Source organism: Pinus tabuliformis, chromosome 3_2, assembly GCF_031772625.1.
Source record: "Pinus tabuliformis cultivar Carrire ecotype Pingquan chromosome 3_2, CPIR1, whole genome shotgun sequence".
Classification (NCBI taxonomy): domain Eukaryota; kingdom Viridiplantae; phylum Streptophyta; class Pinopsida; order Pinales; family Pinaceae; genus Pinus; species Pinus tabuliformis.
The window spans coordinates 840,156,377-840,182,357 of record NC_142302.1 but is presented as its reverse complement, the minus strand read 5'-3'; positions in this window follow the sequence as shown (position 1 = coordinate 840,182,357).

Sequence of the window (25,981 nt, the reverse complement as noted above, 5' to 3'; positions counted from 1 at the left end):
AACAAGAATACTCTCCTCAGCAACACATGAGGATTAGAAGCAACATGCTTCAAGGATCCATCTTTTATGATTAGTCCAATAGCACAGAGCATGGCTATGAGAGTGACATGACACCTGAGTTAAGGATGCCCTGGATAAGTTAGAACTCACAACATGCCCCTCATGATCGACTCTCGCTAGAGAAAGTGTTGAATTAGAACCCAATAACTTCTTATCAGTTGTCGATTGAATATTAAAACACTCATCTTATTGGATTACACCTCAAAATATTTGAATCACTTAGTCGCTCCTCTAGAAATTGGAATAGGAACAACGAAGCCTCAACAATAATGTCAATAAAAAAAGGAAAACCTAGCTTTCCAGCCCTGCTGATTTCATCTACGCATTTTGTATAGCTTTCTATCATTTGTCTGCAGTCCCTTATTCAGATCTCTAACTTTTGGTGGTTCGAATTTGATATCTGTTGAATTCTTAAAAATCATTTTACATTCTGTCAATACAGATCACTGCATTATACCTCTTCCAACCACTATTGAAGATATAAAGATTTGCATGCTCACAATGTTTCAATACAGATCACTTTCTTTAGTTAGAATAGTTGTTGCCCCATGCGACCATTCACCTATGGTATTTATCTTGCCATTAATTTTAGGTAGAGGTGGTCGAATTTCTTTGCCACTCTTAAAAATTGACCCATTGAACCCCTACTCTGCGTGTATATTGCACAACCAAATTTTATCTCAGTGTTTCACCATGATACTTTAAGTTGATATAATAACATATACTTCGTACCTTCCTATCATTTAAGGTATAGCATATTTTCACAGTTAGTTCTTTTATATGAGTCACATATCCATAAATTATGAACCTATATCATAAGCATTCAGAGTTAAAATAGCGCATGGAGTTCTTGCATGCTTCCTAAAAAAATCACTCTCCACGCTCACATAAATGACTATCTCCGAAAGTGAAGTCTTTGTAGGTAGGTATTAATAGAGACGGAACCCTATTTTGTTAGTAATTTGAGGTAGGGCTGGTTGGTGTTTCTTTCTAAAGTTTACCCAATATTACTGTCAATGCAACCCTATTATTATTTTCTTATTTAATTCTCATACTTTATCATGTTCTGCAAAGGTGGATCGCCCATAGGCTGAAAGGTTTGAACTTGAAGCTCTGATACCATTTGTAACACACCCCTTTTGGCCTACCCTAGAGAAATAGCTAATAAGCTCCATTAATTTAAATTTTCTTTTATTTATAGTTAAAGTACAATAAAATGGACTCACAGTTGGAGTTAACATATCATTTCATCCACAGTAATCATCGAGGCAACTATACTCAAAATCTTAGCTACTGAATACCAGCAAGATAATGAACCATATTTCACACTCTTTAGATTTACCCTTAAGCTTAATCTCAAGTTAGAGAAATGGAGACGAATAGTGACATGCAACCATCAAAACTGAAATAAATCTTGCAAGCATTATGGATATTAATTTAAGTTTATGGTAGCTATCATGGCCGTACATCATGATCATAGTCATGTACACCTAGTCAACATGTTATTTGCCAACCTTTCATGCACATGCATAACTAGCTAGAATTAGCCTAAGTGGAGACAGTCTTATTGACATGCAAACATGGATATTTGAACCATTGGTCATACAATGAGAAGAATTATTTCCACAACTGTTTTGCTTGCATAGGTAATTACCATTGAGGAATTATTAGCATACTATATTTTATTAAATGCAAGATGATTAGGTATATTATATATATGCTCTCCTCATAAACAAAGTTAGAGAAAAACATTAACGCATGTAATCTATTTATGAATAATTTGTCACATGCAAACTCTACCATAAATGGGCACCAGAATTGTTACTCACTGAATGTGCTTCTATATTTAACTTCACATTGAAATGAAAAATGCATAAGAAAATCTGCCATTCCCATAATAGAGAAAATTTCAACCATCAACATATCTAAGCTAAATGAATTAACCCAATAACAAGTAAGGATTAACATAAAACCCATACCATGCAAGTCAATCTCATCAGAATAGAGGGAAACACAATTAAATCTATTAATACATAAGCATATGTAATTCACTCAACATTCTCATGGCGAAGAAACTTAAGAAATATTTTCATAAACAAATTGGAACTATAAAAGAGACAGAGAGAGAGAGAGTAAGAAACAACATAGAAAACATTCCACACATGTGACTCCATCTAAAATAATCACCTGGATGGAGAAGCACCACCACCCAACCATGAATCACCTCTGATTCCCCTTGAGTCAAAGCTCTTGCCCAGGATCAACTATCCTCAATTGATCGATTCAATGGGTATTTAATACCCACTTTCATAATTTAGTTTCCATTAGCGGCATCCCACTTTTATGGCTTTTCTGTTTGCCTATGTATTTTTTGGAAAAGCTCATCTTTATCTCCCATGAGCCTTTTCCTCATAAAATCTTGCATTTATCTCCAGTAAAGCTTTTATGTCCAATGAATCTTTTTCTCACATCCATCCGATGGATCACCAATCCATCCAAGCTTATCTAGAATCACATATACAAGCTTTATCATGAAATATTCATCTCTATATCATTCCTCAATGGGATTTGGCAAGAATATCCTCTCTCTTGGTGCTCCACCCTCCAAGAGATTTATTTTATTAATTTATTTAATAACACTTTTTCTTTTCATATTACATATCACCTAGCTTTCCTCAGCTTAGGTTTAGAATACTTTAACCTACTAAGGAGGGTATCACAACTATATTTCCTTGGCTTAGGTTTACAATCATTTAACATGCAAGGGAGGATATCTAACCTAGCTTTAATTGAGCTTAGTTTTACAATAATTTAGCACACAAGGGAGGGGTGTTACAGGCGAGTATGAGAAGACAGGTTTATTGAGGCTCAACACCTTTCAAACTTGATGAATGGTCTTATTCTCCATAGTGTTGGAGGTCACCTACATCAACAAGAGTTAAATGTGATAAATTTAGTCCATCTTTAACCTATTTCATTGAATGTAAGAGCTTAATTAGGTAAGTATCAGTTAAATACCTAAAGGAATGCCCTTCGTGTAAGTTGAATTCCTGAGTCCACCATGAGAGTTGCAGAGTAACTAGAGAGAAAAAACCATCGACATGATGAAACCCTTTGCGAGTTTGAGGTAGGAGGAGTAGTTACACAACTTCCACTTCTAGCCAAGACCGTCAGATCTAGGGTAAGAGATCACATGGTGCTCATGAATCTAGTTATTTCCAGATACGCACCCTTGAGATTCAAGAATGGGAAATAACCAATGTTGATAAGACTAAGGTACAAGAGAGGACAGATACAAAACCATGGGCGGAGAAAATAAATCCTAATATCCAATAATTTCACTTCTCTGTAATCTTTGATTATAAAAGACCTTGTATAATATCAATGAATTAAATAGAATTTGGACGATGAAGTGTGGGGAACCTAGGGTGAGGCTAACCATACGTGGGATCGATCTATAACCTAGCAATAATCACATTTCTGAGAAAATAATTAAAGATTAGCAAGTTCAAAAAGCGTAATAGTTTTGAAATAATGTCAAACAATATGCATATTAGAATAGGTAACCTAAAGAATAATTCTATGTTATAATGATAAATTATTCATTGAAATAAATTAATTAGGCGTGTGTATGAAGTGAATTTTTTATGGTTAGTAAATGTTACATGCTGCTAATCTATAGGTTATAAGAGCACACCAAGCTTATTTGTGTAAGACTCTTGAAGAAGGTTGAAAGTAGAAGAGTTGCATAGGCTATGTAGAGGAAAGGTTGTTGAGGAGAAAATTAATTGGTGAGTTGATTCGAGTTGTGCATCACGATGAGTGACATCCATAATGAAAAACAACAAGTTCCTAATGGACAATAGGTTCATTCTTGCATAATAGGAAGTCATTGATTACATCATGGTGAGTGTATGATGTAAAATTTGGAAGTGGGTGCTTCATGTAATTGGGTTCTTGCTCAAGGAGTTGGTGCTTCTTATGGTGCTTGCTCAAGAAGTTGGTGCTTCTTATAAGTTGTTTAGGTGTCTTCAAAAAGGGAGTTGGTGTTTCTTACAAGTGAGTTCTAACAAAACACGTAAGGTAGTTGGTGCTTCTTTGTTATTGGTATTATCAAAACAATGTAAGGATTTGGTGCTTCTTGTGAGTGGGTATTAACCAAACTTGATGTAACTTAATGCAACTAGAGTAGCAACATTTTATGTACATGATCATTTGGTTTTTCTCCTGTAATGATTTCGTATAAAAAGTGTGTTGATTTACATTGTTTCTTACATGACATGTTGTTGGTTGTTTACATAAATGATTTCCAAGTAAAAATAAAATTATAAATTGGCAATAATTGCAAATTTAATATTAATGTTGATTCAAATTTCAAACATCTCCATGGTTAAGAATCTTATTACATGGTTTTTAAATGTATATATATTGAACTAATTTAATGGATAAAATTTTGAGTGGATAGGATTAATATTTACTCCAAATCACATTTAAATATGAATAAGTTACATTAACTTTGAATAGGTATATTATTGATTGTATTATGGTCAAGATTTTTGGTTCCACGGACTACAAAATATTTATAGTAGTATTCACAACTCAAGGGTTGAATTTTATCTCCAATTTAGTTATGGTTATTTCATTAGTTTATCTCAAATTAATTAATTGAAGGAAATGTTATATCAACACATGTCATCTTGGGCATGTGCTATTCATAAGCCATGGTGTTGGCCCATTATATTGTAACAAAAACATTCTAGAAGTTAAGAATCTTCATGGTAAGAATGTAAGATATATCATGGGGTGAGTATTTTGATGATTATCATGGATACATGCCTATCTGCCCAACCTTTTAATTTATATGGAGACATTAGTTTTTGATGAGATGAAGAAATTTAATATGTTTGGTATACCACATTATAAAAAAAAACTTTGAAGTGAGTGGTCAATGATCATATGTCACTTTATTGGATTCACAAAATTTAGTCAAAAATGTTAATATACAACTAACGATCTTTTTTCCATTTTAATGTTTGGATATCACATGTATAAAATAATAATATTACTTTTTGATTATAATTTAGATGAACATTGATGGTTTAGTGGTTCATGGGTTTGCGACTAGAGGTGCTATACAGAAAAATATGGTAGAGATCTTGTATATGGGGTAGATCTCACATAAAAATGTATAGATGTCAACGTAAACGTAAATGTAAGCGTAAACATAAATGTATACAACCCAGTATGGGGGTAGATATCACATAAATGTAAATGTAAAGGTAATTCTTAACATTTAACATTTCCAATCTAATGTTCCCATGTCTGCTCTATTTAAAAATCAATCTAATTATTAGTATGTATAAACACAATATAAATTTAAAATATAAAGAGGTTTAAAAACACTCAAAAGATATGTATGGTAAATAAATTAAAATATAAATAAAGTGGAGGTATGGTAAATAAATAAAAATATAAATAAACTAGAGGTATGGTAAATAAATAAAACCTCTTTTTATATTTAGTCCATAAACCTCTTTCTATTTAGGAAGGCTCAAAAAATAGGTTTTATTTAGGTGAAGCCTGTGGGCCAAATACCATATTTATAAAACATGTATGGTAAATTAATAAAAATATAAATAAATGATAGGTATGGAAAATAAATAAAACAATTTTTTATATTTACTCCATAACTCACCTTATATTTAAGGACACTCAAAAAGGAGGTTTCATTTCGGTGAAGCCGGCCATATACATTGGGCCAAATACCATCTGAAAAATTATTATTAATACCATGCAAAAAAACATTATTAACCCTAATATTAGTATTAACAAAATAAATATGGCACATGGCATTGACCCATGGTATTGTGAATCAATGGTATTGACCCATGGTATTAGCCTGGAATGTATCCTATTTAAAGGGGGGGATTAAACCGGCATAGATCCATCTTTACTCTGGACCTTTCTAAGTGCATACATGGATCAAATATGGTAATATGCAAACTAGCATAGAGTGAAAAAATAGTTGATCCCTCTGGGAGCTTCCTAGATTGAGAGTAAAGATGGATGTTGTAATTTAATGTCATGTAAACATTTTAACTTGGTTAAAATAAAAAAATAAAATAAAAATAAATTATTAATTTTATTAATTTCTATAAATTACTAATAGTAGTTTTTAAGCTCCGGGATTATGATAACCCATGGTATTTACCCATGGTAATACCATGGTATTCATGTGAGCATAGACTATTTAAAGGGGGAATTCTATTAGTTTAGATCCATCTTAATTCCTGATCTACCAAGTGATGAGAGTGATAAATAGATTTGATCGCTCTCAAAGCTTGGTAGGAGTGGAGTTGATATAGGTTGGTGTTTATGATAATGAAGATATTACATAGACTTAGGAAATTATATTCTAAAAAACATCTTGAGGTGAATGGTTAAAGCTACTTTTACTCACTTCACAAAATTTAGTAAAAAATACCAATATATCCATTAATATTGGTTTTTCTAATTTAACACCAAAAAAAATAAAAAAATCAAAACAATGAAATCTTATCACTCTTTCAGCAGCACACTCGCAAAAGAGAGATCATTGTTGCCCATATTTCCCTTGAGATACTACACTGTTCGATATAGATTTTCTTATTAATCTTGCAAATGATTTTTCAAACGTTCTCAATATGATATGTTCATGAACCTTTGTCATCAACCTCTAAAGTGTTGGATGACCTCACCACTTCTTACCCTCATCTGTCGACTAGTTATCGAAAGCTTTTCCTTGATCATCCACTAGTTGATCAAGTGATTTATCAAAACCCATATCTAGTTAATCCCACTCTCTCTAAAAGTGAATCACATAATTTTGTTCCCTACCAACCATTGGTCGAGAAAATGGTTGAGTCTATTATGCTTTTAATTGACCGTATTGGTCCTATAGAGAGTGAAATTCACACCACTCACGTTGTCCTTATTTCCTCAGATTCTAAACAATTAGGGGGAATCCTTGTGTTCCCACACTACAGGGGGGAATTCCTTATATTCCCATGGTACAGGGGGGATATCCTCCCATTCCAGTAACACAAGAGGGTAGTTCTCCCATTCTAATGGCATCATCTCCAAATTAGTTTAGTCAATCCCCTTGGTTGGAGTTAACATGCTAAATATCATCTTCCTTCCTATGTGGCATTTCAAATGATAGTACAGGCTTATAATATACCCATGCATAGCACAATCATAGATGAAGACACATCTATTAGCATCCTGTCCTCAACTACTTGGAAAACTTTAGGTTCTTTGGAGTTTGTGCCTGTTACCCTATTGTAATGGCTGCAACACCCTCCAAAATTTTGGCCTGCATTCCATTTTGGAGCCTTCCTTGGGTTTTTACTTGATATTTGCAAGCACTTTGGCTCATCATATGAGCCCATGTCTAGTCTTTGCACCCTCCTCGCTTGACCGTTCATTGAACATCTTTTCGCATGTTGGTCACAATGTCATGCTTGTAGTCATGTTTTGGCCATGCATAAGGTCTGCCTTCATGTGTACAAGTTGTTTCCATTATGTAAACATCTATCGTACTCACACATGAAGTTGTATGCATTGTCGCGCAAGTGTCGTCACAGTCATTCAATGATCTATCACAAGTGTCGTGCTTGTCGCTTGCACCATTGGTCAGTCACACTGAGTGTATGTTGTCTTGATGGTTCAAGGCATCTTGTCATCAAGTCATGTTGAGTGAGTCTTTAAAAATTCAAACATGTATGAAGTCACTCGTTGACACACTTGGTAATTTTGTTGAAACTCTGTCGACTAGACCAACCTCCAATAGATGGACATCCGCTGAGCTACATTATGTAGTTTCAACTCTCAGTGATTATGTACTATTGCTTAGAATTGCACAAAGTTTGAGACTGCCTCCCAAGCAATTTGCACTACTCAATCCTAGAATCAACTCGATCGACAGGAACCTAGAAAAATATATAAGTTTCTTAGCAAGCCATTTCAATTTTCGCTTCCCTTGAGCACGTCAACCGAGCCTTCGGGTGGTCAACCAGAGAGTTTGATCGACCAGTGACCCTGGGCCTCACTGTGCCAAAAAATTTCAAAAGTTGCAAAGCATTCCTACTCTACTTACTAAAGAAACTATGCAGACACGCCGAACAGACACCATATTTCCATCACTGCTTCCCTCAAAAAATTGTGTGGTTTTTCTAGCTATTCAACCCACCTGCTACACACCCGGAAAACTGCACAATTTTCATGAGCAATACCCTAGTTTCCCAGTATCCCACTTAGCTCAGAAACTCAGCAAATATGTCCAACAAGCCATCCTCCCAAGATTGCACATTTTTTTCTAGCAGCCTCTCGCAGCCTACTAACAGCTCTCGAGACAAACTACGCAATTTTTCCATGTAGCCTCCCATAGTTCACTGCGAGCTCCCTAGAGAAATTTCACAGTTCTCATTGCGAGTCTCTCTCTGATGCCTCCACTATCTCACTCAAAAAAATTTGCAGATCCGCACTCCAGCCGACCCAAGTCCTGCAGACAGTCAGTCTTGATCTGGATTGCCCATCTCAGTCTCCCTATGACCTCTATGCAATTTTCATGAATAGTGCCTAGAGCTTGCATCCTAGCTTAAAATCTGCCTGGCGCAATTTTAGAGCCTTGTCCTCTCTCCTAGTCACCTGCATCATAAAGAAAATGAAATGGCATCATGGTGGACTAGGAGATTTATGGATTTGATGACATCTCCTCATGAGTGATTATGGATACAGGTACATGTATGAGACTTTGTAAGGTCCCACCTTACCCACCATTAGTATTATACTAAGGCTGACTCAAAATGCGATTTAAGTTTAAAAAGTTAATGCAAGGTTATATATCTATATTTTTATTTTTTGTTTTTATTGGTATTATTTACACTACATACTAATTTCTGCTAACTAACTAACCCATGGTAATATTAAACTTCTCATTAAGGCTACCAGGTCATGTTTCCTCAAGATCCAAAACATACAACCATAAGTCTTAAAGTCACATTTAAATGATAGATTCTCTAGTGGGATAAATAATATCAATATTTACAAACCACAATTTCCAATATGCTAATTGTTCATTTTATTGCAATTAAGAGTGTTTAAGAGTGACAATTTTGATTTTGTTCTAGATAATATGCCTATGAATTCTTTGATAAAACAACGGAAGAAAAAGAAGATAATTCAACTTCTAAAGTAGTGGTTTCCAATTATTATGAATTCATACATGAGATAACAATTACAACATTTCATCTAACCAATTTGCCTTCCATGGATTTTTAATTCAATGGAATCATCATGCTTATTCTTTGAGATATTTCCAAAAACACCTTGGTTGCAAATCCTAAATTTACTTAGTCATTTTTATAGACAATTCATAGATGTAGTTAGCTATAACCATTGAAGCATTATGTCAAACAGTTTGCAAGAATGAAATGTATAGCCATTGAGGCATTTTGTCAAACACTTAAACCATAACCCTTAAGGAGATTTCACCAAAATTAACTAACATGAATCTAATATTACATAATTTCTTTTCCTTTGTCAGTAATGCCAAGAATAGATTCTAATACATAAGTAGAATTTTCATCCATCTAGATTGCTGCATATACAAAAATTAGGCACATAATGACTATAAATATTTAAGAATTTTTACAAATAGCTCGCAGCGATGTAGATACAGCTATTGGGAAATTTGAACAATGGTTAATAGTCAGAAAACAAGTTGCTAGCTACTAAACTTTCAAACAAGCAGTCACAAGTTTATTAAACTATCAAGGTATTAACAACTGATACTTTAAAAAGAGATTACCAAGTAAATCATAGCTACAAAAAAAGAAGCAAGACAAACCGCCAGGTAGCAACAACAAATCTGTAAAATATAGAAGTTTACAGAACGAGGTTTCGAAACTCTGTTTTTTGAAATCAAAGTTGGGGTGACATGGCCTAAAGGTATAGATACCCACTGAAATTGAAATAAATCGAAACAGAAACACCCAGAAATGCGATTATTTAAAACCACAACCCAAAACAAATTCATACTATCTCATTTATCCCTTTTTTCAAACACCTAATGTGAAAACTTATCTACTGCTGGAAAGACCAAATTTATGCTATTCACATGTTTTCATAAAAATCATGGCAGCCTGAATGCTTCAACCATTAAGTTATGATTTAAATCAACTTGTAAGAAACTGTACAAAAAAAACTTACATAAAACAAACTACAGTTATTGAAAAATTCCTTCAACATTTAGTGTGCATCATTTGATATACATCTAAGTTTCAGTCAACAATCAAATAAGAAAAACCATATAATGGACTCAAAAAGGAAACACAATATAATGTTATCAACATACTTGGCAGCGAATTTATACAACTCAAAAAAGAGGAAGTATGCTCCAGCTCCAATGAGAGTATGCTCCAGCTCGAATATCCTTACCAATTCATTGTGAACGACCCGGTTTTCCTCCCAACCATATTTAGGAAGAACTTCTCCCCCTAGAACCCCTGAGCTACAAAAGCTCACAAACAGCACCGAAAGACAACAGTAGAGAGATTTGCAAGGCAAACTAAGGAAGCAAACTTTCACTTCCTCTCAATACCACTCATGACCAACCTCAATAGCTAGAGATCTTAGGATTTTAACAATAATTTCAAATTTATTAATGAAACAAATGGCTACTCTCCATATCTCTCCCTCTCACTATTTTCCTCAAGTCCCTTCCACTCTTGGCCTCCTCCTCCCCCAAGTGAGAATACATGAGAATCATATATAGGACGAGCAACCAGTTCTTGTCATAAAGGAGGAGTAATGTGAATGCATTCCACTCTTGGGCTCCTCCTCCCCCAAGTGAGAATACATGAGACTCATATATAGGAGGAGCAATCAGTTCTTGTCATAAAGGAGGAGTAATGTGAATGCATTGGATTCCATTTAGAGGAGTGTAACTTATGCCATTAAAGAGAGGTATGCATTAAAGAGAGCGTAAGAGGAATATTTTATGACATATTTTTAATGAGTGAAAGGAATATGCCATTCTTCAATGACTACATAAAATAGAGTATAATGAATTATTTAAGAGAGAGAGAGAGAGAGAGAGAGAGAGAGAGTTACACAGTGTCGTGAGAGTCATGAAGGAGATGTTTGAATTAATTGAGGAGATCAACTTGACTTGTAATTCCTTTTTAATAATCATATAATAATAATATTAATAATATTAAGGATTCAAGCAATATTGAACTATTAGGATTGATTAATGATAAGTTAATTTGTTTTTCTTCAACTCCACTTGATTACAAATTTATGTAAAGTGATTAAGTATTTTTGGAAAGTCATGCTTGAGATGCTAGACATGACTTTCTACTTTTATAAAGTCATTCCAGAATTGTGAGAATGAAATTTTATTTAAGGAAATTCATCCATGATTGGTATTTTCATTTTAGAGAATAGGGATTCCGCACCCCTATTTCATGCATCTCCCTGCCTTAGTAGATTGAGGACTCTGTGTTGTGATCTACTCCAAAGATCTAAGATTCCACAACTTGATCTTTTAAAATATTTAGGACTCCGCGCCCTAAATATACAAGACTCCATGTCTTTATGTTTCTTGGATTTAGGACTCCACGCCCTAATTTCCATGCCCTCTCATCTACTGTGCTTTGAAACTTTGCGTTTCTCCTTATGGTACTAATTGTGAGCTTTTACCCATATGATGGTTCCTTGGTAAGGCCTTGTTCAAAGACCTGCACACATTACAATCTCATAGATCAAAGGAATCAAATGAATTTCATAATGAAATTAACTTAATCACATTTTACCGAGAATGATACATGACTTCCATAGTCATTTTGAAGAAATGACTTCCACAGTCATTCATAATTGAACATCCTTGTTAGAAAATGACCAGGTACTCTACCACATCATTCTTAGCACATTATTAGTCATATATAATCACACAAATCATGTATCATCCATAAATCATAATTAACCATCTATTGCGAATAACCATGAGAATCCATGGGTATATATGTCTTAATCTTGGATCACTATCCATGTCATACACCTGCTTCATAAATTAGATACAAACAGAAAAACATATGTATAAAATTTTACTTAATCAAAACCATCTAATACAGATAATCAATGATGCAACATGTAAGAGGAAATATAACTATATAAAACATTGTTCCCCAATCAAGTGATCAATTTGTCATACATAAACATAAAAGGAAATATAACTATGTATGTAAAACATTATTCCTCAATCAAGTGATCAACCTATCATATATATATAACCCTTCATAGGAGTGACAAAACTATAATAGAAAAATAGGACACTACATACTCCCTCTCTTGGAGTAAACTTGGCTCGAAGTTTAACTAAACATAAAACGAAACTCAAGATGCATAGAAGATGCATGTTCCCAAATGGCGGAACTAGGACTATACAGGTCCCATTGGACATTTACTTGGTCCACCATGCAATGTCTGAGCTGTCAACTGTGATGGTACAAAATCAAAACTAGCTTTGCCTTAAGATTCCCTTCGTCTATTACCTATAATCGATGGCAATCTAAAATGTGAGAAGGATCATGAACATACTTACGTAGTACCAAAATATGAAATACATCATGCATACGATGAAAAATGGTGGTAAATCAAGATGATATTCCATAGATCCAAGCCTTTCAATGATCTCAAAAGGCCCAACAAATCGAGGAGAGAGCTTAGATCGTTTCCCAAACCTAATAGAGCTTTTTTGAGGTTTTACTTGAAGAAAAACAAATTCAACTTCTTTAAAACTATGATCCACTCTATGCATATTAGCATAACTCTTCTGTCTATCTTGTGCCTCATTTAATCTTTGCCTTATACGACACACTTGTTCTTCCATTTCTTGAAGAATTTCAGGACCTACCAAGATTTCGTCCTCTAATCTATCCCAACATAAAGGTGTTCTGCATGGTCTTCCATACAATAACTCATAAGGTGCCATACCAAGGGAGTGGTGATAACTGTTATTGTAAGCAAACTCCACTAGATGAAGATAATATTCTCACTTATATTGTTGATCCATTAGTACATTCTAAGCATGTCCTCTAACACTTGATTTACTCTTTCAATTTTTCAATCAGCCTCCAGATGATAAGTTGTACTAAAATTTAGTTCTGTCTGAATGGCTCCTTGGAAACTAGTCCAAAATCTTCCTGTAAATATAGAGGCCCTATCTGATATGATTTTCTTAGGAAAACCATGAATTCTAACCACCTCCTTGATAAATACTTGTGCTATTTCAGATGCTTTGTAAGTATCCCTAACAGGTATAAAATGGGCACTCTTAGTAAGTTTATCTACCACCACCAAAATGGAGTTATGCCTTTTGGTTGTTTCAAGTAATTCAACAATAAAGTCCATAGATATTTCTTCCCATTTGGACTCAGGAATGTTATGCGGCTGCAATAATCCTATTGGATGACCATGTTATTCTTTAACTAGCTGACATTCCAAACATTTTGCCACAAAATTTTCTACATCCTTCTTCATGCCTATCCAAAAGAAAATTTTCTTTAAATCAGCATACATCTTTTGGACTCCTGGGTGAGCCATATATGTTGCACGGTGAGCTTCCTTCAAAATGAACTCAAAAAGCCCTTCTTGATCTATAACTACAGTCTTTTGCATCAATCTCAACATACTGTCATTGTCACAATAATGCCCTTCTACCTTGTTTTTCTTAGCCCCCTCCGCAGAAAGAGAAACTTTAACTTCCTTGCACCATTCATCTACATCTTATGCCCTCAAGATGCACTCCCATAAATCAATCTTCAATGGAATTACTAAAAATATTCGTGGTCTTCGACTGAGTGCATCAGCTACTTTGTTCAATGTACCCTTGATGTAAGTTATGTCAAAATCATATTCACTTAGGAGTTTTGACCACCTTCTTTGCCTAACATTTAGATCACTTTGAGTAAATATATGTTGCACACCTCTGTGATTAGTTTCAATTCAAATTTTGTTCCCACCAGATAATGTCACCAAAGTCATAAGGCATGAACTATAGCTGTTAGTTCTAGATTGTGGGTTGCATAGTTTTCTTCATGCATCCTTAACTTCCTAGAGGCATATGCAATCACCCTACCATCTTGTGATAATACTGCACCCAATCCATCTTTTGACGCATCGGTACATACTATGAATGGTCTATCCATATTTGGAACCTTACGTATCAGAGTTGTAGTCAAACATTGTTTGAGCTTGGAAAATGCTTGCTCACACTCATTTGTCCAATTAAATCGTACTCCCTTCCTAAGCAATGAAGTGATACGGCTGGCTATTTATAAAAACCCCTCCACAAATATCCGATAGTATCCTGCCATACCCCTGAACCTATGCAATTCATGCACATTAGAGGGTGTTGCCCATTCTGAAATTGCATCGATCTTTCCTGAGTCAACAACAATGCCTTCACTAGAGATAATATGTCCAAGATAATGGATTTTGGATTGGAAAAAAGAAAATTTGGACATTTTTGCATAAATTTTATTTTCTCTTAAGCATTGTAACACCAATCTCAAGTGTTTCTCATGCTCTTCTCGGGACTTTGAATAGATTAGGATGTCATCGAGGAACACTTGTACAAATTTGTCTAAGTAATTCCTAAATACACCATCCATGAGACTCATAAACACTCTTGGGGCATTAGATAACCCAAAAGGAACAATCACGAACTCATAATGACCAAAACGAGTTCGAAAAGTAGTTTTGGAAATATCCTCTTCTTTAACTCTAAGCTGATGATATCCAGATCGAAGATCGATCTTGGAGAATATGGTGGTTCCCTTCATTTGATCAAATAGATCATCAATGTGAGGCAAAGGATATTGATTTCTAATAGTTACTCGATTCAATTTCCTGTAGTCAACACAGAGCCGAAGGGATCCATCCTTCTTCTTTACAAATATCACTGGAGCTCCCCAAGGTGAAACACTAGGTCTAATCATACCCTGTCCAATAACTCTTGAAGTTTCACTTGCAACTCACGAAGTTCAACAATAAACATTTGGTAGGTAGCTTTGGATATAGGTTCGGTACTAGGATTTAGCTCTATGGAGAAGTCAATCTCTCGCTTTGGAGGCAAACCAGGCAACTCCTCTGGAAAGACATCAGAGAATTCTGAAAGGAAAGGATATTGTTCAAAGGATGAAAGATCTCCCTCATTTAAAGTCATTACAACATACATTTGACATCGTTTCCTAAGACTTCTCTTCATCTGCAAGAATGAGATAAGTCTAAAGAAACATGTCTCATTTCCCCATGGATAACCATATATTGGCCCTCATCACTTAATGAAGTGTTTTGCTTCGACAACTAAGCACAACGCAGTGGGCTTCAAGCCATTCCATCCCAATTATCACATCATAGTGACCAAGTGGCGTCACATAAAGTATCACATTTGTGACACACACTCCCAAGTATAAAGGGCACTCTTGCACTAAGCATTCAACCTTTTGAGATCACCTTGAGGCCATTTGAACCTGATCAAAATCATTTTACTCTGTCACCACTAGTTTACATTTCAATAAAGCATTAGGAGAAATAAAACTTTTAGTTGTGCCAGGATCAATCAAATTAGTAACAACCATACCATTTAGCTTACATGATGCTTCAAGCATTATAGACTCATGCTCAACCTTGCGATTTTTCACAACTGCATGAATCCTATGGGCTCTGCCCATATCTCTAATAGTGGCTTGTTCCTGCTCTGATTGTGCTTCAGTCTTCTTTTCAGGGAAATCTCACTCATAATGAGGTCCTCCACAAGAGAAACATCCATTAGTGGGAGTATTTTTCATAAATTTGACCCTTTTATTAGGTGATTCTTGAGTGTGAGGATTACTTTATTGAAGATGTTGCCTTGGGTTATTTATTTGGTTCTTAAAAGTATGATTCTTTTGAAATCCCTAATGATGTTAACCACTTGACTTATGTCTTACATATTTTCCTCCCCTTCGAGGAGGTTTTCCATGGAATGATAGATTTTGGGTTTTATCCCCTCTTTGTTCCCCAATAATTCTTCCTCGGCTATAATTACTTGTTCCACTACCCTATGCAACATAGTAGGCCTCAAAATGCACACCTTTTCCTTTATAATAGGATTCAATCCATACAAAAACTTGTTTACCTTGAGGGCTTAAGTATTTATATGGGTAGCATATCGAAGCAAATCCATGAATGGTGCTTCACATTCAAGGATTCTCTTAGTTCCTTGCTAAGATCATGCAACTCATTCAATTTCCTCTCCAAGTATTCAATAGAAAGGTACTTTGCTCGAAATTCCTCTTCAAATCGTTCCCATGTCAAGGTAGACATGGAGTATCCCAATTGGGATTATAAGTTTCTCCACCATAATAGTACACTCTCCTTAACTTGGTATATAGCCAACTTTGCCTTTTGGTTGCTAGAATAGTTCCGCAACTCAAAACATAGCCACATGTTTTCCAACTAAGCTTCTGCTACCTCCCCTTTTGTGGTACCCTTAAATATAGGAAGCTTAACTTTTTCCAACTCTCTATGTACATCTCCATCAGGTGGTATTTCTTGCCTCTCTAATTGAGATGAAGAACCAGGCACTAAAGGATTTCCCCCAACCCTACTAATCAAGACTTCAGTCATCTTTTGGAAAGATAATGTCATATCCCTTACTTCCTTGATGGATATTTGGTCAGATTATTTATGTTGGGGAGGTGGAGATGAGACTTCCTTCCTCCTCCTTGATGTTATCTCCATGATTACTTAACCTGGCCAAGAAAAAATTTAGGTAAGTAAATAAATATTAGTAGGCAAGCCCTAGTTCCTAGAGTTTTAACCTGGCTCTGGTACCATATGTAAGGTCGCACCTTACCCACCATCAGTATTATACTAAGGCTGACTCAAAATGTGATTTAAGTTTAAAAAGTTAATGCAAGGTTATATATCTAAATTTTTGGTTTTTTTTTTCTTTTTATTGGTATTCTTTACACTACATACTAATTTCTACTAACTAACTAACCCATGGTAATATTAAACTTCTCAATAAGGCTACCGGGTCATGGTTCCTCAAGATCCAAAACATACAACCATAAGTCTTAAAATCACATTTAAATGATATAGTCTCTAGTGGGATAAATAATATCAATATTTAGAAATCACAATTTCCAATAAGCTAATTGATCATTTTATTGCAATTAAGAGTGTTTAAGAGTGACTAATTTGATTTTTTTCTAGATAATATGCCTATGAATTCTTTGGTAAAACAAGGGAAGAAAAAACAAGATAATTCAACTTCTAAAGGAGTGGTTTCCAATTATTATGAATTCATATGTGAGCTAACAATTACCTAACCAATTTTCCTTCCATGGATTTTTAATTCAATGGAATCATCATGCTTATTCTTTGAGATATTTCCAGAAACACCTTGGTTGTCCTAAATTTACGTAGTCATTTTTATAGACAATTCGTAGATGTAATTAGCTATAACCATTGAAGCATTATGTCAAACAATTTGCAAGAATGAAATGTACAACCATTGAGGCATTTTTTCAAACACTTACAACCATAACCCTTAAGGAGATTTCACCAAAATTAACTAACATGAATCTAATGTTACATAATTTCATTTTCTTTGTCACTAATGCCAAGAATAGAACCTAATACATAAGTAGAACTGCCATCCATCTAGATTGCTACATATACAAAAATTAGGCACATAACGACTATAAATATTTAAGAATTTTTACAAATATCTTGCAGCGATGTAGATACAGCTATTGGGAAATTTGAACAATGTTTAACAGTCACAAAACAAGTTGCTAGCTACTAAACTATCAAAAAAGCAGTCACAAGTTTATTAAACTATCAAGGTATTAACCATTGATACCTTAAAATAATAATTCCAAGTTTATACAATAGACTGGTTTCATAAAAAGAGATTACCAGGAAAATCACAGCTACAAAAAAAAAATTAGCAAGAGAAACCACCAGCACCAGCAACAAATCTGTAAAATATAGAAGTTTATAGAACCGAGTTCTGAAAATCTGTCTTTTGAAATGAAAGTTGGGGCGACATGGCCATTAGATACAGATAGCCCTGAAGTTGAAATAAATCGAAACAGAAACACCCAAAAATGTGATAATGTAGAACCACAACCCAAAACAAATTCATACTATATCATTTATCCCTTTTGTCAAACATATAATGTGCAAACTTATCTACAGCTATAAAAAGAGAAGGAAAGACCAAATTTATGCTATTAACATGTTTTCATAAAAATCATGGTAGCCTGAATGCTTCAGCCACTAAGACATGATGTAAATCACCTTGCAATGAAACTGTACAAAAAAAAATTAAAAACACAAAAGAACCAAAAAAAAAAAACTTACTTAAAACAAACTACAGTTATTGCAAAATTCCTTCAACATTTAGTGTGCAGCATTTGATATACATCTAAGTTTCAGTCAACAATCAAATAAGAAAAACCATATAATGAACTACAAAAAGAAACACAATATAATGTTGTCAACATACCTGGTAGTGAATTTATATAACTCAAAAAAATAGGAGTATGCTCCAGCTCGAATGAGAGTATGCTACAGCTCCAATATCCTTACAAACTCATTGTGAACCACCTAGTTTTCCTCCCAACCATATCTAGGAAGAACTTCTCCCCCTAGAACCCCTGATTTGCAAAAGCTCACAAACAATATCAAAAGACAACAGTAGAGAGATTTGCAAGGCAAACTAAGGAAGCAAATTTTCACTTCCTCTCAATACCACTCATGGCCAACCTCAATGGGTAGAGATCTTAGGATTTTAAAAATAATTTCAGATTTATTATGGAAGCAAAAGGCTACTCTATGTATCTCTCCCTCTCACTATTTTCCTCACGTCTCTTCCACTCTTGGCCTCCTCCTGCCCCAAGTGAGAATACATGAGACTCATATATAGGAGGAGCAACTAATTCTTGTCATAAAGGAGGAGTAATGTGAATGCATTGGATTCCATTTAGAGGAGTGTAACTTATGCCATTAAAGAGAGTTATGCATTAAAGAGAGCGTAAGAGGAATATTTTATGACATATTTTTAATGAGTGAAAAGGAATATGCCATTCTTCGATGAGTGCATAAAATAGAGTAGAATGAATTATTTAAAAGAGAGAGAGAGAGAGAGAGAGAGAGAGAGAGAGAGAGCGAGTTACATAGAGCCATGAGAGTCATGAAAGAGATGTGTGAATTAATTGACGAGATCAAATTGACTTGTAATTCCTTTTTAATAATAAGATAACAATAATATTAATAATATTGGGGATTCAATCAAGATTGAACTATTAGGATTGATTAATGATAAGTTAATTAATTTTTCTTCAATTCCACTTGATTACCAATTTATGTAAAGTGATTTAATATTTTCGGAAAGTCATGCTTGAGACGCTAGACATGACTTTCTATTTTAAGAAAGTCATTCCAGAATTGTGAGAATGAAATTTTATTTAAGGAAATTCATCCATGAGTGGTATTTTCATTTTGGAGAATAGGGATTTCGCGCCCCTATTTCATGTGTCTCCCTGCCTCAGTAGATTGAGGACTCTGTCCTGTGATCTACTCCAAAGATTTAAGATTCCACAACTTGATATTTTTAAATATTCAAGACTCTGCACCCTAAATATACAAGACTCCATGTCTTTATCTTTCTTGGATTTAGGACTCCATTCCCTAATTTCCATGCCCTCTCATCTATTGTGCTTTGAAACTTTGCGTTTCTCCTTATGGTACTGATTGTGAGCTTTTACCCATCTGATGGTTCCCTGGTAAGGCCTTGTTCAAAGACCTGCACACATTACAATCTCATAGATCAAAGGAATTAAATGAATTTCATAATGGAATTAACTTAATCAAATTTTACTGAGAATGATGCATGACTTCCATAGTCATTTTGAAGAAATGACTTTCACAGTCATTCATAATTGAACATCCTTGTTGGAAAATGACTAGGTACTCTACCACATCCTGCTTAGTACAATATTAGACATACATAATCACACAAATCATGTATCATCCATAAATCATAATTAACCATCTATTTTGCATAACCATGAGAATCCATGGTTATTGTGTCTCAATCTTGGATCACCATCCATGTCATACATCTGCTTCATAAATCAGATACAAGCGGAAAAATATATGTATAACATTTTACTTAATCAAAACCATCTAATACAGATAATCAATGATGCCACATATAAGAGGAAATATAACTATATAAAACATTGTTCCCCAATCCAGTGATCAATCTGTCATATATAAACATAAAGTGAAATATAACTATGGATGTAAAACATTATTCCTCAATCAAGTGATCAACCTATTATATATATATAACCCTTGATAGGAGTGACAAAAATATAATAGAAAAATAGGACACTACAGACATGACTCAACGATGAATGGCATTAACACAGAATGCATGAGGAGATTGTTTTGCGAATGGACGAACAAGGAATGGATGCGAGGAGATTTTCTCATGAATGGACGAACACATGGAGCATGCCAAAGTACAAGAGAGGGAGCATTGTGCACATGCAACATTAAGCAAACACCAAGACCATCGAAGAGTCTGCACACCTTTCCATGTGGAGGTGAAGCTATGATACACAAAGAGGACATCCATCACTCAGCAATGTCGCAGCTCAACATGCACACCACCAGTAGTATGAACACATCAACTTTGTTGTGTCAAGTCATGTCATGAGTCATCTCGGCCACATCACTACAGTGTGCCACACTGTTGTAATTAATGTAATGTAACGTGGAAGTACAAAAGACTCACATGTAAATCTGAAGAGTCATGTAAGTCAAATAGTCAAGAGCGAAGTCGAACAGTCATAAGGGCCAATTTTACCATTGGCTATAAATACCCCTCATTTGTACATGCAAAATAATTTTCACCTTGGCTCCTCCAACATAACCTTGAGAGTCTATAGCCTTTTCTTTGAGGGGCAAGTAGTGGCTCCAACACCCCACTATTGGGGTTAGTGATGTATGGTTACCGATGTGTCTTGGAAATTTTTCTTAATTTAGAAGGCTGATAACAAGCCAACACGTTTTCACACATGTATTGTATTTGTTTGTAAGACTATTCTTTGGACAATGGTAATGGATGTTTCTCTAACACGTGTTAAAACATTTGAACTATTACAGTTCTTTTGATACATATGCATATGAAAATGTGTTGTATAAGTTGTTAACATTGTCTCGCCCATGTGGTCTATCTTGTCGGACACTTGACAAAACCATTCCCAAAACTTGTTATAACGACCATCACACTAGTATGGAATACTCCGTTGGGTGTTGTACATGCTACCCATTCACTGTGTGTTTGTGACTACCACATCTGTGTGGTCTACTCCATCAGAAGTGTGTCTCTAACAGACTTGGGAATATTCCCTCTCGACTTGAGACTCACTTCCACCCTCTCCCTCTGTAGTGAAACAACCTTGACTCAAGTAACATTGAGCACTCACAAGGCACGTGAACCTCTCTATTCCAAGACAAATTAGACCACTCCCATGTTATGACAAGCAAGAGTTAAGGCAAACCTTTAAGCTAATGGAAACCAGGCCATCGTACCAGATGGAATACCTACACCAAATTGTGTGAGGTCTAGTTGGGACTTCATAGTCGGGAGATCCCTTGAATGTTGGTGGGTCCAACACCGTCAACATTTCTGGTGCGAGAAGGAGGCATGCTAGTTGTTTATGGCTGAATGTCTGTTAGTCGCCTATACTACTAGTGTAACCCTTTATTGTTATTAGTACAACCCCCTTATTATATTGTTGTACCCATGTAGTCCCCATATTGTTATTATTGTGCTCCATAGAAGCCCACTATTGTTATTATTGTGCCCTTACATTATTATTGTTATGTCGGCTCTGATTATATTATGACCCCTTAGACTCCTATATATAGAAAGTAGGCCCTGTCATTTTTATCAGCGAAGAATTATTCATTTGTGTAATGTAAAGGAGGTTTCCCCCTTGAAGAGGCTGAATTTTAAGTTGTTCATCTATCTTTTCTATCTTTTGTGAGTTGGTTTCATAACATTTGGTATCAGAGCTTTGGATTCTATGGTTTCGCTGCTCCAAATAGGTCATCATGGAATTTTCGCTATAACTCTTTTTCTGTGACATTTCAGATGCTAAAAAAAAACTCATTTGAGAAGAAATCATGCTAGACCTTGGATCTGAATTTGAAAGCTTATATCATTATATTTTTGGAGATATGACCTGAGGAAGTTAGGGTTTTTGCAAACTCCAGAATTTAAGCTAAAACAGGTCATCGTGGGATTTTCTCTATAACTATTTCGCTACGAAGTTTCAAAAGCTAAGAAAAAAACCCATTTGAGAAAAAATCAGTCTGAACCTTTGCTACAAATTTCAGATTCTGTCTTGCTATATTTATAGAGATATAGTCTGAGGAAGTTAGGTTTTTGTAGACCCCCAAATTACATTCCAAATAGGCCACCTTGGGAAAATCGTCATAATTGTCTCTCTGAGCATCAGATTGAAATTTCGTAAGAAGTTACAAAAGGAGGACAGACTGTAGTTTATTTTACATATTTTCCAGATCCAAAGGTCAAAACAGGGAAACGTGGCACTTCATACAAGTTCACTCTTCTAAAAAGGTATATAATCAGGTCATCTTGGCAGATTGTGCATAACACTTTCTTGTAGAATACAATTTTGATCAGACTGGTGGCATTGGTAAGAGGACACAGAGGGCTACTATAGGTCACAATTTCAGATCTGGAAGAGCCGAAATTACAGAGTTATAGTCATTTCAAGATCGAGATCTTAAAATCAATAAAAGTGAATAGGACAGTTGTGCGAACCAACAAATAAGAAAGATGTAACAGTGAAACAAACACACTCCGAGTTTAAAATCGTCCATAGAAAAAATGAGAGAAAGCGCATGGCATGAACTCTGTGGGCTTGCCATGGAACTATGATATACCCTATGTAGATGTTGAGTTTATGCATTCTCTTCTCTGTGACATGCAAGAAAACGTGAGAGAGTTAGACCACTTATATTGTGAATGTGTGCTTGTTGTGTAAGACTCCTCTAATGCATGAGTGATGGGGTCGTGTATTTCGAGTGGAGGAACCGAAATTTGGGTATCTGATTGATCTTCAATGCAAAGTAGAGAGTTATGAGGAGCCTTGAGTGTTTCAACAATTTCCTTACTAGAAGTGAAAACAGCATGAGGATAATGAGGACCTGACATAACCATTAGCTTAGGCTGAAGTGCCTCGACAGTTTGTGGGGTTTCGACTTTGTTTACAGATAGATCATCGTAGACTAGTGCCTTGGACAGATTAACAATGATTGAATCAACATCATCATCGGATGAGGAAGTGGATAGATAACGAAAACCACGATCAGAAAATTTAGGATGTTTTTCAACATCCTCATAATTTGATGAATTAGGCAGAGGTGTAGATGGGAAGGAAAGATGCTCACCCTTTGTGTTTTCACGAAAGATAGATGATAGATTGGACAGATTTTTCGAGGAAGATGTGTCCTCTCCATACTGTAATGATAGACTAGCATCCAACATGTCCTGTGAATGATGAGAAGTAGAAACATCAGGAAATGAGTTTTCATAGGGGAAATCAACAGTGACAAAATCACAAGGGATGTCATGATAAAGAGGATGAGGTGCAGCTAGAAGGGAGTCATCCTTCACCGCAGGTTCTTCTTTAGATTCCTGAATGCACTCATTGTGAATGTTGGCATAGGTTGGCTACACAACACCAAATCCGTTTGTAGCTTTATCTTCGTTCACAGCAAGTGAGGAGTCTAGAACAGAAGAGAACAAGACAATACAATCCAGAGGATCAACAGAACATGGGGACGGAGGTTGAGGGAAAAAATCCAAGTGACAACCAACAAGATTGCAAGCCAAATCTGTGAAGATATCAAGAGTAGGTGGGGTGGGAGGATGTGAGAGTTCAACAGATGTGTGCACATGATCTCCCACATCATTCCACGGTGGTGGAGTTGTTTGATGAGGTGAAGGCAGATAGTTGCTTGTGAAAACAATCGTGCTTACCTGTGATTGTGTAGCTCCATCATCAAAGTGCGTTGAGCAGGTTTGGATATGTGAAGAACATACTCAATTCTTCCATTGAGAAATTCCCAATCAATATCATCTTTGTGGAATCAATATGAAATATTACAAAAATGTGTGTGAAACTGATCAACAAATTCATCGGGTGATTTTTGTAATTTTAGAATTTCTTTGCTGAGTGCTTTACGATCAAAGTGATTGAAAGCATGGTCTGTCTCTGTGACCATATGAGAAAGAGAATGAATAGATTTTTCGATAGCGTGGCACACCATTGCATTGGGTGCCCTTAGAGCATGTAGATGAACAATGCACAACTCATGTATTCTTCAAAGAATACATGTCTTTCGCATGAGCCTACAAAGCTGACCCTGTGCCTAACCAAAGCTAAGTGGTCCCCCCCATCATATGTTTTATATGACAAGTTATCTGAGAGATTTCCTAAGATATGAATTCGTTTTCATAAGACTTACATTCTAGAAGAGCAACTCTGTAGTTAGTCGTGATAGATGTGTAGAGACTCAAAACAGATGTGAGGACTCAACTTGTCATCTCACCCTCCTTCTAGCGCCAAAATGTTGACAATGCTGGACCTGTCAACCTATAAGGGGATCTCCCTGGTAAGAATTCCTAATTAGACCTTAGACCGTTTGGTCTAGGAGTCACAACAGTGGGTCATACGGTAATTGCTTGACTGTGATTTCACACAGAGGCAAGTAAGATGTCTCTATTGATGAGCTTCATCATTGGATAACTATATGGACCTTAATAAACCTCCAATCTTATTAAAATCAACTCTTCTCATAATTCCTTACATGTTTTAATTATATTTTGCTTAATGAGATGAGTAAAAGTAAGATGTATGTCTACTGGTCTAATGTGCATTGAGTGTAGGTCCTTGAGAGAAAATCATGGAAATTTTGCCAAATTAAGGGAAGAAACTCAAATGAGACAAGGAGGAGAGGTTATAGGAGATAGATCCTCCTCATTAAAATCCTCACTCATTTGAATATTCCTTAATCAAATCACACTATCTTGGAGTTGCAAGTAACCGAGTCATGGAGATCATGGGCAACCGAGTCAGTGACAGTTAAGAGCCAGTTCATCTTGAGTTTGGAAGCCAAGCCTCCCTAGATTTAAGGAAGTTGTTAGAGACTTCAGTTGTATAAATAAGGAGGCCTCGATCCTCACTAGGATTCATATTGTTTATGTAAGAGAACTAAGCATTTTTTAGTTCAAGCTTTGTGGCAAAACATTATTATGTAATTTTTCTGATAAGATAATGAGAGTGATCATTTCCTTGATCCAGTACTAAGTTGACTCAGAGGGCTAAAGATCTTGGGTTATGGCCCAACCCTAGCAACAAAGGCTCCTCTTCTTGTACTTTCATGTTTAGGTTATTTCATAGATTAAGTGTTGAATTGATTTTAGTATTGTTTCATTACAAGTAGTGGTGAATTTGATTAATTTTGTTCTCTTTGTGCATTACTTTAGCAGTGGCTTTAGGGAGATAAAGGAATACCAAAAAGGTTAATAGTAGGTGGATTTGGCCTCGCTCATCCCTTCAGGTACCATGGTTTGAGGAAAAACTCCTATTCAGCCCCAAATAGACAGAATTTTGATTTGTTATGGAATTTAGGATTTTCTGCTACTTAGGCCAGCATCTTTTCAGTTTTCAAAGATAGGTATCAATTGACATTTCTGATATCTTCAACTTTA